Source organism: Antechinus flavipes, chromosome 3 (genome assembly GCF_016432865.1).
Source record: "Antechinus flavipes isolate AdamAnt ecotype Samford, QLD, Australia chromosome 3, AdamAnt_v2, whole genome shotgun sequence".
NCBI classification, from domain to species: Eukaryota; Metazoa; Chordata; class Mammalia; order Dasyuromorphia; family Dasyuridae; genus Antechinus; species Antechinus flavipes.
In genome coordinates this window covers 555,988,968-556,009,300 of record NC_067400.1, presented here as the reverse complement: position 1 = coordinate 556,009,300, position 20,333 = coordinate 555,988,968, and the positions used below count along the sequence as shown (strand labels likewise).

The 20,333-nt window shown below is 34.2% G+C and overlaps 2 pseudogenes; both read right to left on the bottom strand.

Moving 5' to 3' along the window:
- Nucleotides 1-239: 239 nt before the first annotated feature.
- LOC127557453 (olfactory receptor 51G2-like) lies at nt 240-1,237 on the bottom strand (annotated as a pseudogene).
- A 2,530-nt stretch (nt 1,238-3,767) lies between these two features.
- Nucleotides 3,768-4,690, bottom strand: LOC127557452 (olfactory receptor 51G2-like; annotated as a pseudogene).
- Between the last annotated feature and the right edge of the window lie 15,643 nt (nt 4,691-20,333).

Here is a 20,333-nt window from a genome sequence, read left to right as displayed (position 1 = left end):
AAGCCAGGAATTTTTCAAAAAAGAAAATCATTATTTTTTTTATCAAACAAGGGAATTATATCTCTGAAATCAGAAATGGGGTCTGCTCCTTCACAAATTGGAGATTCTAGGACATAGGGATTATACCTTTTGCATCAGATATGGGAATAGTGGTAATGATCTCTACCTTGAAAATGGAAATATTTTCTTCTGCATTTTGTGGCACCCTTGTTCCTTCCCAGCCCCAACTCTTCTAGGGCTCAGTGTTCTTGTCCAACCTTCATCCTTGCCCCAATAGATTGGAAGAAGTGGAAGGTCTTCTGATAGTAGATAGATACTGATAGATTTGTTTTGATAGTATAGACATTGGAACTGAAAATAAATGGCGTCAGAAAAGGCAGTTAGGAGAGGAATACTTGGCTTCGGGAAGAAACTTGCTTTATAAAATGGTGGATCATGGACAGGCCAATCATGAGTGTATAGGAGAGCAGCAATGCACAAATATGTGAGATGCATGTATTAAGGGCCTCAAGCCTTCTGAGCTTCTGAGCTTCTGAGAAGCAATGGTGAGGCTAGCATGAAGGATCAGTACATAGGAAACCACAATTAGTATAGAGTACATGCCAAGGATGGAAAATACCATAAAAAGCCCATAAGCACTGTTGACATGTGTATGCACACAAGCAAGCTTCATAAATTTGGATGCAGGCAATATGAAAGTTGACCACAATGGCAGTCAGGAAGCCTTTTCATCATGATGAGAGCAGGGAGATTTAATAGAACACTTCAGACTAAAATTACAAAGCCCAAGCCTGCAACTCGGGGGCAGTACAAGATGGTCGTATAGCTTAGTGGATTGCAAATGCCCAAAGTGATCAAAAGTCATGGAGAAAAGCACAAAGGATTCCATGACAGAAAAGTTTCATCCATGGAAGAAAAAGAGCTGAGCTAAACAGGCATTCACTCCCACTTCCTGTTGGACCAGAAGGTAGATGGGCAGCGTAAAAAAAGAAAGACCCAACTCAGTTATGGCCAATATGAATAGGAAGTAGTACATAGACTAATGAAAAACTGCTTCTGATTTTACCATTCACAGAATCAAATTTCCAGCCACATTTCTGCTTCTACACTTCCATCACTGTCCCTGTGGATATTCAATAAATTCTATAGTGAAAGCCATAAATCTGTACACAATTATGGACCTACAACCAGTTCTCATGTTGATTCTGCCTTTGTACTTTTATACCTGCTTTGACATGTCTTGCCCAACATGGATATGGGAAGTCTAGTTTATTATACTAAGGAAATGTTGTAGATTCTGATAAAGAAAGAGGTCACAGAAGTTCAGAGATGGAAGAAACATTACATGATCATTTAGTCCAATTTATTCTTGAACAGGTATCTTCTCTACAATATACCCAAAAGTGATTACAAAGTCTGAATAAAAAACCCACAGTAAAGATTAGTCTATCCAGTGTTATATTTTGAACTATTCTGACTGTTGAATGTTTTTTTCCCCCAGGTTACATGAAGGTGGATCTATCTCTCTTTTACTTTTTTCTCCTATTTCTACTTTTATGTCATTAATTGACCAATTTTAATTTCTTCTGCACATTTTAACTCATCAAATATTTGAATATTTGATAGCTATCATGTTTTCCCTTAATGTATTTTTAAAGTTCAAATTCTCAAAGTCTTTCAACTAATCTTTGAATGGAATAAGTTCAAATTCTTTCACAATTATAGACATTTTCCTTTGATTATATCTTTTCACTGTATTTTCTAAAGTGTGATCCTCAGAATTATTAAGAATCCCCCTTATTTAATTATTTTCTTTGAAAGTCCCTTGAGAACAGGTACTGTCTTTTGCTTTTCTTGTATCCCCAACAGTAGCTAGTACATTTGTTGTTCAGTCCCTTCAGTCAATCCTACCTTACCCATGGGGTTTCTTGGCAAAGATAATGGAGCTTTCCATTTCATTTTTCAACTTGTTTTACAGATGATGAATATAATACAAAAACAGAGATATGTCTTACCTAGGATAATCTAGCTAGTAAGTGTCTGAGGCCAGATTTGAACTTCCTGATTGCAGGCCCAGAGTTCTTTCCATTATACAACCTAGACTAGCACATAATAGATACTTTACTAATGCTCATTGAGGAAGCAGAGGACAGAGAATAGGATCTGTCAGCCCTGTAGATTGGTACACTTTATCTCATACATAAAAATTAGCAAACAGCACAGAGAACAGAAATAGTCGATGCTGGGAGGCCTAAAGCATCATAGATTTATGAATAAAAGACACCTTAGAGGTCATAGAGGCAACCTTCTCCCTTCTCATTCTATAGATACATAAACTGAAGCACAGAGAGTATAAATTTTTTTTTTTTGCTGAATAAATTCCACAAATAACAAATAGTATGAGAGGCAGAATTTGAGGCCATTTCTTCCTCATTTTGAGTCCCATACTTCCACCACTACACCACATTGCAGAAAGATAGACATACAGTAAACCATAATAGGACCGCCCATTTGTCTTACCATTTTATAAAGTGATGTAGAATTATGCTAAAAAAAAGGGGGGGGGTGGATGGGTTAAAATATGCATATCTTTTAGCTGAGAAATCAATTTATAATTATATATTACATGAACAGAAAGACAGTAAGGTCACACATACTTCAGAATATTCATAGCTTTTTTTTTTTTTTTTTTGGCAAATCAAAGTAGATATCCACTGATTGAGGAATGACTAAAGAAATGAATACAATGGTAATGAAATACTAAGTTACCATGAGAAATAATGAATGTGAAGAACTCAGAGAGGAATGGAAAGATTTATGTGGACTCATATTAATAGAAACACATAAGACCAGTCCCAATACTCACACATAAGGATATGTATTAATCCATACATATGTAATATAAGTGCATCTAAATGATTCAGTGGTGACCCTGAGTAAATCACTTAACCCTAATCACCTATAAAATAAACGTATGCCCAACATAAATATATAACTTCCCCCAACAAAATGACAACAATGAAAACAGAAAGAATAATAATAACAAAACAAAGTATAGTATAGTTACAGAGATCAAACTTGATTACAGAATATGGATGATAAAATGCATCTCCTTCTTTCTGGAATTAGAGAACTGTGGTTTGCAACATGATATATTCTATCAGACTTGGCTGACATATTGATTAGTTTTGTTGAAGTGTTGTCACTGGGATCATTTTTTATTTATTTGTTTGTTGCTAGACATAATTAATTGACTATCATGTCAGTAAAAAATGACTTTCATTCAAAATCTTCTATGCAAATCATAGTTTTGCATATTCAGTAAACACTTCCAGAGTTCCATTTAGTTATTCTTATTTTTATGGACTTGAAATATATATATATATATATATATATATATATATATATATATATATATATATATATACAGAGAGAAAGAGAGAGAGAGAGAGAGAAAGAGAGAGAGAGAGCACCTGTGGCCACCTTTACATATGGATTCTTCTTCAGAAATCTATTTAAATACTAATTTCTGGGTCAACTTTAGTCAAAAGCATGGAATATCAGTCATTTCAGTGTGTTTACTCTGAACAAAGCAACTATTCCCCATATTAACAGAAAAACCATTTTAGACTCAATCAAAAGATGAAAAAACTTGATTAAGCCCTTACTTAAGTCAAAAGTTCCTTGTAGTAATACTTATTATACCCCTCAGTTACTAGCCTCCTAATGATTCCATGAAGGAAAAGATATTAGGTGGGTTTATTTCCTTAAAATGCATATAGTTGTTGTCTATATGAACATGGGAGCAAGATGAAAAAGGACGAGTTAAAATTGTTGTAATTTGGGATTGGAAGCAAAGTCATTTGACTCTTTATAAAATGGTGGATCATGGACAGGCCAATCATGAGTGTATAGGAGAGCAGCAATGCACAAATATGTGAGATGCATGTATTAAGGGCCTCAAGCCTTCTGAGCTTCTGAGCTTCTGAGAAGCAATGGTGAGGCTAGCATGAAGGATCAGTACATAGGAAACCACAATTAGTATAGAGTACATGCCAAGGATGGAAAATACCATAAAAAGCCCATAAGCACTGTTGACATGTGTATGCACACAAGCAAGCTTCATAAATTTGGATGCAGGCAATATGAAAGTTGACCACAATGGCAGTCAGGAAGCCTTTTCATCATGATGAGAGCAGGGAGATTTAATAGAACACTTCAGACTAAAATTACAAAGCCCAAGCCTGCAACTCGGGGGCAGTACAAGATGGTCGTATAGCTTAGTGGATTGCAAATGCCCAAAGTGATCAAAAGTCATGGAGAAAAGCACAAAGGATTCCATGACAGAAAAGTTTCATCCATGGAAGAAAAAGAGCTGAGCTAAACAGGCATTCACTCCCACTTCCTGTTGGACCAGAAGGTAGATGGGCAGCGTAAAAAAAGAAAGACCCAACTCAGTTATGGCCAATATGAATAGGAAGTAGTACATAGACTAATGAAAAACTGCTTCTGATTTTACCATTCACAGAATCAAATTTCCAGCCACATTTCTGCTTCTACACTTCCATCACTGTCCCTGTGGATATTCAATAAATTCTATAGTGAAAGCCATAAATCTGTACACAATTATGGACCTACAACCAGTTCTCATGTTGATTCTGCCTTTGTACTTTTATACCTGCTTTGACATGTCTTGCCCAACATGGATATGGGAAGTCTAGTTTATTATACTAAGGAAATGTTGTAGATTCTGATAAAGAAAGAGGTCACAGAAGTTCAGAGATGGAAGAAACATTACATGATCATTTAGTCCAATTTATTCTTGAACAGGTATCTTCTCTACAATATACCCAAAAGTGATTACAAAGTCTGAATAAAAAACCCACAGTAAAGATTAGTCTATCCAGTGTTATATTTTGAACTATTCTGACTGTTGAATGTTTTTTTCCCCCAGGTTACATGAAGGTGGATCTATCTCTCTTTTACTTTTTTCTCCTATTTCTACTTTTATGTCATTAATTGACCAATTTTAATTTCTTCTGCACATTTTAACTCATCAAATATTTGAATATTTGATAGCTATCATGTTTTCCCTTAATGTATTTTTAAAGTTCAAATTCTCAAAGTCTTTCAACTAATCTTTGAATGGAATAAGTTCAAATTCTTTCACAATTATAGACATTTTCCTTTGATTATATCTTTTCACTGTATTTTCTAAAGTGTGATCCTCAGAATTATTAAGAATCCCCCTTATTTAATTATTTTCTTTGAAAGTCCCTTGAGAACAGGTACTGTCTTTTGCTTTTCTTGTATCCCCAACAGTAGCTAGTACATTTGTTGTTCAGTCCCTTCAGTCAATCCTACCTTACCCATGGGGTTTCTTGGCAAAGATAATGGAGCTTTCCATTTCATTTTTCAACTTGTTTTACAGATGATGAATATAATACAAAAACAGAGATATGTCTTACCTAGGATAATCTAGCTAGTAAGTGTCTGAGGCCAGATTTGAACTTCCTGATTGCAGGCCCAGAGTTCTTTCCATTATACAACCTAGACTAGCACATAATAGATACTTTACTAATGCTCATTGAGGAAGCAGAGGACAGAGAATAGGATCTGTCAGCCCTGTAGATTGGTACACTTTATCTCATACATAAAAATTAGCAAACAGCACAGAGAACAGAAATAGTCGATGCTGGGAGGCCTAAAGCATCATAGATTTATGAATAAAAGACACCTTAGAGGTCATAGAGGCAACCTTCTCCCTTCTCATTCTATAGATACATAAACTGAAGCACAGAGAGTATAAATTTTTTTTTTTGCTGAATAAATTCCACAAATAACAAATAGTATGAGAGGCAGAATTTGAGGCCATTTCTTCCTCATTTTGAGTCCCATACTTCCACCACTACACCACATTGCAGAAAGATAGACATACAGTAAACCATAATAGGACCGCCCATTTGTCTTACCATTTTATAAAGTGATGTAGAATTATGCTAAAAAAAAGGGGGGGGGTGGATGGGTTAAAATATGCATATCTTTTAGCTGAGAAATCAATTTATAATTATATATTACATGAACAGAAAGACAGTAAGGTCACACATACTTCAGAATATTCATAGCTTTTTTTTTTTTTTTTTTGGCAAATCAAAGTAGATATCCACTGATTGAGGAATGACTAAAGAAATGAATACAATGGTAATGAAATACTAAGTTACCATGAGAAATAATGAATGTGAAGAACTCAGAGAGGAATGGAAAGATTTATGTGGACTCATATTAATAGAAACACATAAGACCAGTCCCAATACTCACACATAAGGATATGTATTAATCCATACATATGTAATATAAGTGCATCTAAATGATTCAGTGGTGACCCTGAGTAAATCACTTAACCCTAATCACCTATAAAATAAACATATGCCCAACATAAATATATAACTTCCCCCAACAAAATGACAACAATGAAAACAGAAAGAATAATAATAACAAAACAAAGTATAGTATAGTTACAGAGATCAAACTTGATTACAGAATATGGATGATAAAATGCACCTCCTTCTTTCTGGAATTAGAGAACTGTGGTTTGCAACATGATATATTCTATCAGACTTGGCTGACATATTGATTAGTTTTGTTGAAGTGTTGTCACTGGGATCATTTTTTATTTATTTGTTTGTTGCTTTAGTTTATTTTTTTCCCAGGATGAACTTGGCACATTGCTAGACATAATTAATTGACTATCATGGCAGTAAAAAATGACTTTCATTCAAAATCTTCTATGCAAATCATAGTTTTGCATATTCAGTAAACACTTCCAGAGTTCCATTTAGTTATTCTTATTTTTATGGACTTGAAATATATATATATATATATATATATATATATATATATATAGAAAGAGAGAGAGAGAGAGAGAGAGCACCTGTGGCCACCTTTACATATGGATTCTTCTTCAGAAATCTATTTAAATACTAATTTCTGGGTCAACTTTAGTCAAAAGCATGGAATATCAGTCATTTCATTGTGTTTACTCTGAACAAAGCAACTATTCCCCATATTAACAGAAAAACCATTTTAGACTCAATCAAAAGATGAAAAAACTTGATTAAGCCCTTACTTAAGTCAAAAGTTCCTTGTAGTAATACTTATTATACCCCTCAGTTACTAGCCTCCTAATGATTCCATGAAGGAAAAGATATTAGGTGGGTTTATTTCCTTAAAATGCATATAGTTGTTGTCTATATGAACATGGGAGCAAGATGAAAAAGGACGAGTTAAAATTGTTGTAATTTGGGATTGGAAGCAAAGTCATTTGACTCTTTATATTTGTCAGATACTATTTTAGATATGCTGTGTTAACATCACCATTAATTCTGCAGTTATCACTGGTTATCTATGTGATCTTAGGCAAATCACTTAGCTTCTAGAACCTCATTTGTAGAATGAGGATAATGATAGTTTTACTTTCCTGCCTATGATAAAAAAAATAGTTGTGAACATCCAGTGATAATAATAACTTGTATTTTCATATCACTTTAAGACTTCTAAAGCATTTTAAATACATCTTCTCTTAGGTCTTTCAATAATCCTGATATAAATATCACTATCTTAAGATTTGCACATTGCCTAGTTTATTTGTTTGTTTTGTTTGTTTCAGTTGTTTTTAAGCTATTATATAAATGCCTATTGTTTTTTCTTTCCCTTCCTTTTTTTTTTTTTTTTTTTAACAGACAAGACACAAGGCTCAAGAAGTGACCTAACACACTATCATTTTCTGGTTATCATTTTTTTAAACTGATAATTGCCTCTTCATGACTCAATTATGCATTTTTCTTGACAAAGATACTAGTAATTTGCCATTTTCTTCTTCAACTAAGTTTATAACTAGGACATTGATACAAATAGGTTAAGGGACTTGCTCAGGGTCAGACAGCTGGTAAATGACTGAAGCTGGATTTGACTCAGGTTTTTCTTCCTCCAAGACCAGCACTTTATCCACTATGCTTCCTAGCGCTCCACCCAGTGTCAAAACAATTAGTAAATCCCAGAAGTTAAAATGTGAATTCAGTTTTGTCTCTAGCTTCATCAATCTACCATGCCTTCCACAATCTTATTATATGAGATGTAGCAGAAGAAAGTATTTTGCAAAACATAACACTCTATGAACATGTTATTTTGAATGTTATATTTTAAATAGAGTGGTCATTATTGTGATTTTGTCACTCAATATTCATCTTATTCTAAATTTGGAAGCATATTTGACTCTTCCCTCTATCAAGAGGGAAGAATGGGGTGAGGTGGAACAGTAGAAATAGGTCTTTTTAATTTCTCAATTCCACACTTATTTTGGTATTCACCAGTATCAGCAATATATTCTGTCTGAATTCATCATAATCATGTACCATATACTTTAATCTCTAATATTGCTCCTTAAATAGTAAACCCTTACTAAAAATGCCTATAAAATATGAATATTTTTTATTATTAAATTTGCTCCCACAAACATCACTTCCTAAGTTGATCTTTGATTACATCTTCAACGAATATCAGGAGACTTTGCTTGGAACATTACTCTCCATGAAATCTCCCAGATACAAGATTCACAGAATATCAATATATCCCAGCATATGTCATGGGATTTGCTATAGTGGAGTTTTTTCATATTTAACAATTCTCAAAAAAATATATAGCATGACACACTATTTAGCTTAATTAACATTATTAACATTTTCTCTATCAAGTTGAGATATCAAGAAAACAACATATCAGGCCCTGTTTTGTAATGTTTACTGATTTTTATTGGGTAACTGCTCACACATAAAATTTAACAATAATCAGTTTCTGGGAAATGTTGGAACAGATGAGGATGAAAATTCCAAGGAATACCATACCTAAATTTCAGAATTATCAGATTAAGAAGAAAATATTGTAATTAGCCAGGGAAAAAATATTAAAGAGCTACAAACAGGATTATCCAGGAACTAGCAATTACCACTTTAAAGATTTGAACAGCCTGGCATATGGTGTTATGAACTTGGACTACACTCAAGAATCAACTATCCAGCAAAATTAAGATTACCTTTCAGGGAAAAAAAAGATGGACATTCAATGAAATACAGAGATTTCATTTATTTGTGATGAATAGACCAAAGCTGAACAGAAAATTTGATCTTCAAATAAAGAACTGAAGAGAAGCATAAAAAGATAAAAAAGGGAAGAAAAAAGCTATTTTAAAGGTTAAATAGTTTACATCTCTATATAGGAAAATGATATATTTAACTCTTGAAAATGTATATTTTTTACTGGTATGCTTAGAGGGTGTGCATATAATTTGACTTTATTATGATGATATAAAAAAGAAGCTAGATATGGAAATGGAATTGTACTGTAAGAAGAGGAAAATGGAGATAAAAAAGACTTAATTATATCACATGAAGAAGCAAAAAGAGGAAAATAGAGATAAAAAAGACTAAATTATATCACATGGAGAAGCAAAAAGACCTATTACATTTGAGGGAAAGAATGGAGGAGAATTAACATAGCATGAAAATCAATCTCATTGGATTTGTTTCTTTTTTTTTTTAATAATAACTTTGTATTGACAGAATCCATGCCAGGATAATTTTTTTTACAACATTATCCCTTGCACTCGCTTATGTTTCGTTTTTTCCCCTCCCTCCCTCCACCCCCCCCCCCCAAGATGGCAAGCAGTCCTATATTTGTCAAATATGTTGCAGTATATCATTGGATTTGTTTCAAGGAAAGAATAGCAGACATATTTAGTTTGGGAGAGAAACTTGTCTCATCATATAGGGAAGTAGGAGAGAAAAGGGGAAAAGAAAAGGACAGGTTGATAGAAGGAAGAACATAAGTAGAAGAGGGAAAAAAAACTTGAAGAGGCTGTAAAACAGAAAGGCTGATTGAGGGAGGTGGTGGTCATAAGGAAAACACTGGGGAAGAGGTAAAGGGAAAAGGAAAGAAAGAAGTATAACTTGGGGAAAATAAGATAGCAGAAAATACGAATTAGTAATTTTAACAAAAATGTGAATGGATGAACTATCCCATAAATTAGAAATAGCAGTTTACAAAATCACATTTAAAGCAGGGTGATGCACATGGGAAAAAAGATAAACAATTGGTATAGAATCTATTATGCTTCAGCTTAATTTTTAAAAAGCAGGGATTATGATTCTGATCTCAGATCAAGCAAAAGCAAAAATACTTCTAATTAGAAAGATAAGGAAGGAAACTACACTTTGCTAAACGATACTGTGGATAATGAAGTACTATCAATATTAAACATATATGCACCAAGTCACATAATATGCAAATTCCTAAAGAAGTCAAGAGACCTGCAAGAAGTAGACAGCAAAACTATAGTAGTGGGAGATCTTAACTTTGCTCTTTTAGAAATAAATTGAGCCACAAAATAAATAAGAAAGAAATTAAGGAGGTAAATAGAATTTTAGAAAAAATTTGGAATGTTAAATCTTAGGAGAAAATTGAATGGGAACAAACTTATTTTCCAGGGTATATGAAACCTATTTAGAAATTGACCATGTATTAGGATATAAAGATCTCAAAATCCAATGCAGAGAGTGAGAAATTGTAAGTGCATCTTTTTTTTTTCTTCAGATCATGATGCAATAAAAATTAGATGTAATAAAGGGCCAGGGGAAAATAGACCAAAAATTAATTGGAGACTAAATAATATGATCCTTAAGAATGAGTGGGTGGAACAGCAAATTGTAGACACACTTGATAATTTCATCCAAGAGAATGATAGTAATGCGACAGCATATCAAAATGTTTAGGATGCAGCCAAAGCAGTTAATAAGGAAAATTTTATGTCTTTAGATGGTTACTTGCATAAAATAAAGAAAGAGAAGATCAATGATTTGGACGTGCAACTAAAAAAGCTAGAAAAAACAGCAAATTTAAAAACCCAATTAAAAACTCAATTTGAAATTCTGAAACTGGAGGAGAAGATAAGATGATGGAGAGGACACACTTTTCTTTCTGATCTTCTCCCACAATCCTCATACTAATTACCAATCCCTGCTTCTGAATTAGTTCTGGACTGGCAGAATCCATGAATATTGGGAGTGTAACAAATTACCAGCAGAAGATAATTTCAAAGATGTCCAGAAAAGGTCTGTTTCAATAAGGCACAGAGGGACAGGCCAAGTGCAAGCAAGCTGAGTACAGATGCCAGTGCATGGTGGAGAATCTCGGGGAGTAATCTACAGCAGTATTGGTTACTTCTCCCTGATTGCAAACGAGTAGATCAGCAGAGAAACATCCAACACAAACACAAAAGGTAAATAGTGAACCCTGAAATGCCAGAATTCAATGGGACCTGGTCAGGCCAGCACTGGATGGTTAGGTTAGCAGAGGTTTAGGAAAAGAATGCATAGAAATTATCTGAAGAAAATTCACTATAAAATAGACTTAGTGAAATGGAAGCATATAACGCCTTAAAAATAGAATTGACAAAATGGAAAAAGAAAGATACTCCTTGAAAAACAGAATTTGTGAAATGGAAAAAGAAAATAACATCTTATAAAACAGAATTTGTGAAATGGAAAAAAAAATCCATAGGACAAAATTGCTCATTTAAAAATTCAATTGGACAAATACAAAAAGAAGTAAACAAAGTAAATGAAGAAAATAATTCACTAAAAATCAGAACTGAACAAATGAAAATTAATGACTCAAAAAAGACATCAAGAATCAGTCAAGAAAAATGAAAAAAAAAAGAAAAAATAGAAAAAATGTAAAATACTTACTTGGGGAAAAAAACTGACTTGGTAAATAGATCTAGAAGAGACAATCTAAGGATTGTTGGACTTCCTGAAAACCATGATGAAAAAAAAAAAAAAAAGCCTAGACTATTTTTCAGAAATCATCAAAGAGAACTTCCCAGATGTCATAGAATCAGAAGGTAAAAAACCATTGAAAGAATTCATCGAACACCTCCTGAAAGAGACCCCAAAATTAAAAGTCCAAGGAATACTGTGGCTAAATTTCAGAACAATCGGACCAAGGAAAAATATTACAAGCAACCAGGAAAAAAAATTCAAGTACCGAGGAGCCATAATAAGGATTTCCTAAGACCTAAGAGCTTCTACCTTAAAGGATCAAAGGGCCTGGAATCTGATATTCTAAAAGGCAAAAAACCATGGAAGGCAGCCAATAACAAACTACCTTGATATACTGAGAATTTTCTTCCAGGGAAGAAGATGGACATTCAATGAACAGCTGAATTCCATTTATTTCTAATGAAAAGACCAGAGCTAAACAAAAAATTTGACCTCCAAGAAAAAAAAAAAAACTCTTGAGAACTGTATTTCTTTTATGGATATATATAGAGAAGGCAAGTATAATTTGATTTTACTGTCATAATATTAAAAAAAGAAACTAAAAGTGGAAAGAGGTTTGTATCTGAAAAAGGGGAAATTGGAGTTAAATGTGGGAAATTAAATTTCATGAAGAGGCAAAGAAAACCTATTATAATTGAGGAAAAAAGGGAGGGGGATGAATATTATGTGAATCTTTCTCTCATCAGATTTGGCTCAAAGAAAGAATATTAGAAATATTTGTTTTCACAGAGAAACTTCTCACATCTAATAGAAAAGTGGGAGAGGAGAGGGAAAAGGGTAAGGATAGGTTAAATAGAAGGAAAACAAAAATAATAGGGGAAAGTACAAGAAAAGGAGAGGAACAATAAAGGAAGAGAGCTGCTTCAGGCAAGTGGTGCTCATAAGTAAAATATTGGGGGGGGAGGGAAAGGGGAAAAGGAAAGAGAAAAGTATAATTTGGGATAAATAATGTGGTAGGAAATACAGAATTAGTAGTTTTAGCCATAAATGTGAATAGGGTGAATGCTCCCATATAGCAAAGTGGATAGCAGATTGGATTAACAGCCAAAAACCTATAATATGTTGTTTACAAGAAACATATTCAAAGCAGAGTGATGAATATAGAGTAAAGGCAAAAGCTGGAGCAGAAATATTATGCCTCAGGTGAAGTAAAAAAAAAAAAGTAAGGGTAGCCATCCTGATCTCAAATCAAGCAAAAGCAAAAATTGATCTAATTAAAAGAAATAAGGAAGGAAACTATATCTTGGGAAAGGATAATGAAGCAATATCAATACTAAACATACATGCAAGTGGATAGCAAGGAAATTCTTAAAGGAAAAGTTTAAAAAGCAGAAACTAGGCACTGCCCCACACCTAACACCATATACCAAGATAAGGTCAAAATAGGTTCATGATCTAGACATAAATAATGATATTATAAACAAATTAGAAGAACACAGAACAGTTTACTTCTCAGATCTGTGGAGGAGGAAGGGATTTGTGTTCAAAGTAGAACTGCAATTCATAATTGAACACCAAATAGATAATTTTGATTTTATTAATTTTAAAAGTTTTTGTACAAACAAAACTAAGGCAGACAATATTAGAAGGGAAGCAATAAACTGGGAAAACATTTTTACATTCAAAAGTTCTGATAAAGACCTCATTTCTAAAAAAAAAATAGAGAGAGGAGTCAAATTTATAAGAATTCAAGTCATTCTCCAATTGATAAATGGTCAAAGGATATGAACAGACAGTTTTCAGATGAAAAAATTGAAACCATTTCTAGTCATATGAGAAGGTGCTCTAAACCACTATTTATCAGAGAAATGCAAATTAAGACAACTCTGAGATACTACTCCACATCTCTCAGATTGGCTAAGATGACAAAAAAAAGATAATGACAAATGTTGGAGAAGATGTGGGAAAACTGGAACACTGATACTTTCTTGGTGGAACTATGAATGTATCTAACCATTCTGGACAACAATGTGGAACTATGCTCTAAAAGTTATTAAACTGTGAGTACTCTTTGATCCAGCAGTGGGCTTATATCCCAAAGAAATCTTATAGTAGGCAAAGGGACCCAATCCATAAAAATGTTTGTGGCAGCCCTTTTTGTAGTGGCAAGAAACTGAAAACTGAGAATGCCCATTAGTTGAAGAATGGCTGAATAAATTATGTGTAGTGAGCTTTTTCTTCTCAAAAAGCCTCTGCTTTCTTCAGCCTCCAGCCAGCTCCAGTCTTCATGTCATTCCGGTGAAATCTCGACTTGTAGCGTCTTCCTCTCTCCAGCACTCTCCGACTGGCCCATTGGCCTATTTATGCTCCTTCCAGAGAGAGGGATTATGGGTAGTTCTACTTAGTACCTTGTTTCAGGTTCTGCCCAAAACATCTTCTTGTAAGATTAGATCAACTCTAATTACTTAGCAGTTAGTAAGGATTCCAACATCTCCCCCTTTCTTTTGTTTTAAAACATAGGGGGTTTCTGAGGGGGTACACATAAATCCATCAATATGGGCCAGAACTTTGTAACAGATATACATGGTATACATAAATCCATCAATATGGGAGGCATTATACATAATTTACAAAAGCACATAGCAATATAACACAGGCTAGTGGTAATATAACAAATAACATGAATCAATATGAAAATTTAACTACTGCAAAAGTCTCATCAACAATCTTTCATCTCAAGAAATCCAATGATTCTTGCAATTGCTTAAAATACATAAGCACATAGTAATATAACACAGGCTAGTAGTAATGTAACAACATAAATCGACCTGAAAATTTACAAATGTCCATAAGTCCTAGAAATAGTCCATAAGGAATCCATTGTTCATTAGTTCATGCGCCAGGAATCTAATAATTCCTGTAAGCTCTGAAGTACTGCAAAAAGTCTCATCAACAATTTTTCATCTCAGGGAATCCAGTGATTCTTGCTGGTTTTTCAGGAACTGAAAGCTGAAGATTTTAAAGTTCTTTTGACAGTCTCATTGTCAGCCATCTGATTCTTTCTTCATCTGTGGAAATATAAGCAGATCCTCTTCCCCAAGCAGTTAACCTATCTAATTCTCTTCTATTTACCACTTTTGGGATTTCTTCTCATCATCTGGTAATTACATTGGAGCTGTTTGCATTGGATATTATCTTGTTGTCTTAAAAGGCCTGTATTCTTCCCAACTGTAATCCTGATTGCTTTTCTGTTGGTTGATGACATCAGAGTTCTGAATTTCTAAAGTCTCTCTGGGTGTGACCTCAGCTGCTATCATGCCCCACCTGTCCTTTGATTGATACTTTAGAGCTGGGCCCTGCCTCTCATTCCTCTGGGTCAATATACATTTAGAGGCCCAGTGAAAGCCTCGGTTACATTTTGGACATGGGGTTTTGGGTTTTCTCTCACCCTGTCTTCTCATTGTATCTCTGTATCTACATTGGGCTCTTAGATGTCCAATTTTTCCGCACTGAAAACATCGACGAGTTTCTCTAGAATTCCTCTGCCAAGAAGGACCTTGTCTTTCCATGTTCATCATAGTCTGGGCATAATAAGCATTTGTGCCCACTGTGGCACAGCGTCTTATGATTTCCTCTAAAGAAGCATTTTTGTCTAGCCCCCATATAATTCTCTTGCAAACCTCATTGGCATTTTCCTTAGCCAAATGTCTAGTCATTATTTCTGTGGCAGCATTATCTCCAATGGTTCTTATTACAGCTGTTTGCAGACGTCCCACAAAATCTGCAAAAGGTTCATAGGGACCTTGCTCTATTTTTGTGAAAGCATTATTTCCATCTTTCTGTCCAGGGAGAGAATTCCAAGCTTTTATTGCAGCCTTAGAAATTTGCTCATAGACTGTTATGGGATAATAAATCTGTTCTGAACTCTCTGCATACTGACCTTCACCAGCTAGTTGGTCAAAAGTGATTTGTACAACAGCTCCTTTTTGCCTATTGCGTTGGGCTTGAATCCTACATAATTCATGAAACTCCGAAAGCCACAATAAATTTTGTCCCGGTTCTAGACAAGTTTTCACTATGGATTTCCAGTCATTCGGGGTTAGGATTTCATAAGATAAATTATCCAGTAACATCTTCACATAAGATGATGTAGCCCCATAAAGAGTGCAACCCTTTTTCAAATCTTTAATTTTTTCCAAATTAAAAGGAGTGTATTTTCTCTCTTTTTGACCTGAGGAGTTGAGCTCTTCAATCACAGGATATGCATTTATAAAATCAGATATATCTTCTCCTTCATTTTTTGCCTTAATTAATGCTTTCTCTAATCTTGTCAAATTCTGCTTTACAGGAGAAGCTGACTGTGTTTCTGTCTCTCTCCCTCCCCCTTGTTCCACCCATGAAGGGTTAATTGCGGGGGGAGGGTCATGAGATGTGGAATCACCTAATTCCTCCTGCTGTGAAGTATCATATTCAGAATTGTAATTAACTCCATTCTCATCTGATTCATCCTCCTTTTCACCTAGTAAAGTTGGCACTTCCTCCTGTACTTTCCTTTTCATCATTCTATCACTTAAATAACTTCTTATAGCCAATTGTATTACATTATATGTATTAATTATTGAGATAGGCCCATTTTTATCATAGAATTGACAAAGATCCTCTCCAACCAATTTCCATTCATTTAGATCTAATTCCTTATCAAGAGAGAAACAAGGACATATGTCCTTTACAGTTTGTAAAAGTTCAGTGATTTGCTGTAAACTTATAATTAAACCTTGGCTTTCCATAATTTTGACAATGCTCTCTAAACATTTTCCTTGAACAGAAACAGACTGTTTTCTAAATATCTGTCCCATCTTAGCTGAAATTCTACTTTAACTCTTCTAACAAAATTTCTTTGTTGCACTCACCCTAATTTCTGGGTTGATGAGTCTTTTCCACTGGATCAGGATCAGAGGCTTTTCCACTTGAATCAGGATCGTAGCTTTTCCACTGAAATCCACTGAGGGGTCTGTTTGTCCCACGTTCAGGGCGCCAAAATGTGGTGAGCTTTTTCTTCTCAAAAAGCCTCTGCTTTCTTCAGCCTCCAGCCAGCTCCAGTCTTCATGTCATTCCGGTGAAATCTCGACTTGTAGCGTCTTCCTCTCTCCAGCACTCTCCGACTGGCCCATTGGCCTATTTATGCTCCTTCCAGAGAGAGGGATTATGGGTAGTTCTACTTAGTACCTTGTTTCAGGTTCTGCCCAAAACATCTTCTTGTAAGATTAGATCAACTCTAATTACTTAGCAGTTAGTAAGGATTCCAACAATTATGGTATATGAATGTTATGGAATATTATTGTTCTGTAACAAACAACCAGCAGGGTGATTTAAAAGAGGAGAGATTTACATGAATTTATGCTAAGTGAAATGAACAGAACCAGGAAATCATTATACATGTCAACAAGAAGACTATACAATGATCAATTCTGGTGGAAGTGGCTCTCCTAAAAAATGAGATGATTCAAACTAGTTCCAATTATTCAGTGATGCAGAGAGCCATCTAAACCCAGAGAGAAGACTCTGGGAATTGAGTGTGGACCACAACACAACATTTTAATTCTCTCTGTTGTTGTTTGCTTGCATTTTGTTTTCTTGCTCTCTTTTTTTTTTCCTTCCTGATGCGTTTTTTCTTGTGCAGCAAGATAATTGTATAACTATGATACATATATTTGATTTAACATATATTTTAACATATTTAACATGTATTGGATTACCTGTCATCCCAGGTGGGGGGAAAGAAGGGAAAATTTAGAACAGAAAATTTTGCAAGTATCAATGTTGAAAAATTACCCATGCGTATGTTTTGTAAATAAAAAAAAGCTTTAATAAAAAAATAAATAAGTAAATAACTAATAAATAAAAGTTTTATCAAAGCAAAAAAAACTGAAACGAAAAGGGGAGATTCATAAAATTGAAAGAAAGGAAAATATTCACTAATAATGAAAACTAAAAGTTTATTATATGGAAAAAATAGATAAATTTTACTTAATTTGATTAGAAAGAAGAAAGAAGGGGCAGCTAGATGGTACAGTGGAGAGAGCATCAGCCCTGAAGTCAGGAGGACCTAAGTTCAAATTCAACCTTAGACACTTAATATTTTCTGGCTGTGTGACTCTGGGCCAGTCACTTAACTCCAACTGCCTCAGGGCAAAAAAAAAAAAAAAGGAAAAAAAAACAGAAGAAAGAAGAAAAAAAAGAGAAAGAAAAAAATCATATTGCTAGTTTCAAAAAGGAAAAAAAATGAACTTTCCCCCAATGAAGAGGAAAGTAGAGCAATAATTAGGAACTATTGTGGATCATTACATGACAAGAAATCTGATAAATAAGTGAAATGGATGAATACTTAAAATACTTAAACTGCCCAGAGGAGGAAACAAATGACTTAAATAGTTCCATTTTAGAAAAAAAGAAATCTAACAACCTATTAATCATCTCTCTAAGAAAAATCTTAAAACCACATGGTACTGACTTAGAAATAGAGTACTTGATCAGTGGATAGGTTAGATTCCCAAGACACAATAGTCACTGACTATCGTCATCCAGTATTTGATTAACTCAAAGACTCCAGTTTCTGGGATACAAACTCACTATTTGACAAAAATTGCTGGGAAATTTTCTTTTTTTCTTTCTTTTTTTTTTTTAAATAACTTTTTATTGATAGAACCCATGCCAGGGTAATTTTTTTACAGCATTATCCCTTGCATTCACTTCTATTCTGATTTTTCCCCTCCCTCCCTCCACCCCCTCCCCCAGATGGCAAGCAGTCCTTTACATGTTGAATATGTTACAGTATATCCTAGATACAATATATGTATGCAGAACCGAAGTTTTCTTGTTGCACAGGGAGAATTGAATTCAGAAGGTATAAATAACCCAGGAAGAAAAACAAAAATGCAAACAGTTTATATTCATTTCCCAGTGTTCTTTCTTTGGGTGTAGCTGCTTCTGTCCATCTTTGATCAATTAAGGCTCTCTTTATCGAAGAGATCCACTTCCATCAGAATACATCCTCAAACACTATCATTGTTGAGGTATTTAATGATCTCCTAGTTCTGCTCGTTTCACTTAGCATCAGTTCATGTAAGTGTCGTCAGTCCTCTCTGTATTCATCCCTGCACAGAACAATAATATTCCATAACATTCATATACCACAATTTACTCAACCATTCTCCAATTGATGGGCATCCTTTCATTTTCCAGCTTCTAGCCACTACAAACAGGGCTGCCACAAACATTTTGGCACATGCAGGTCCCTTTCCTTCCTTTAGTATCTTTTTGGGGTATAAGCCCAGTAGAAATACTGCTGGATCAAAGGGTATGCTCAGTTTGATAACTTTTTGGGCATAGTTCCAAATTGCTATCCAGAATGGCTGGATGTGTTCACAATTCCACCAACAATGTATCAGTGTCCCTGTTTTCCCATATCCCTTCCAACATTCCACATTATCTTTCCCTGTCATTCTAGCCAATCTGACAGGTGTGTAGTGGTATCTCAGAGTTGTCTTAATTTGCATTTCTCTGATTAATAATGATTTGGAGCATATTTTCATATGTCTATAAATAGTTTCTATTTCTTCGTCTGAGAATTGTCTGTTCATATCCTTTGACAATTTATCAATTGGAGAATGGTTTGATTTCTTATAAATTAGAGTCAATTCTTTATATATTTTGGAAATGAAGCCTTTATCAGAACCCTTGATTGTAAAAATGTTTTCCCAGTTTATTGTTTCCCTTCTAATCTTGTCTGCATTTGTTTTGTTTATACAAAAACTTTTCAATTTGATATAATCAAAATTTTCTATTTTGTGGTCAATAATGATCTCTAGTTCTTCTTTGGTCATAAATTCCTTCCTCTTCCACAGGTCTGCGAGGTAAACTATCCTATGCTCTTCCAATTTATTTATAATCTCATTCTTTATGCCTAGATCATGAACCCATTTTGACCTTATCTTGGTGTACGGTGTTAAGTGTGGGTCAATGTCTAGTTTCTGCCATACTAATTTCCAATTTTCTGGGAAATTTTCTAAACAAATATGTAGAAACTAAGCATTGATCCACACCTACCATCCTCTACTAAGATAAGGTCAAAATGGATTTATGAGTTAGGCATAACGAGTGGTATTATAAGTAAATTAGAAGAACAAAGGATAATCTATGGAGAAGAAAGGAATTTGTGTTCAGAGAAGAACTAAAGTTCATTATGGATGCAAAATGGATAATTTTGATTATATTATGTTAAAAAAAAGATTTTGTAAAAAACAAAACCAATGTAGACAAGATTAGAAGGAAAGGAATAAACTGGGAAAAAATCTACACCCAAGTTTTCTGATAAAGGCCTCATTTCTAGAATACATAGAGAATTGACTCAAATTTATAAGAATTCAAGCTATTCTCTAATTGATAAATGGTGAAAGGATATGAACAGACAATTTTCAGGTGAAGAAATCGAAACCATTTCTA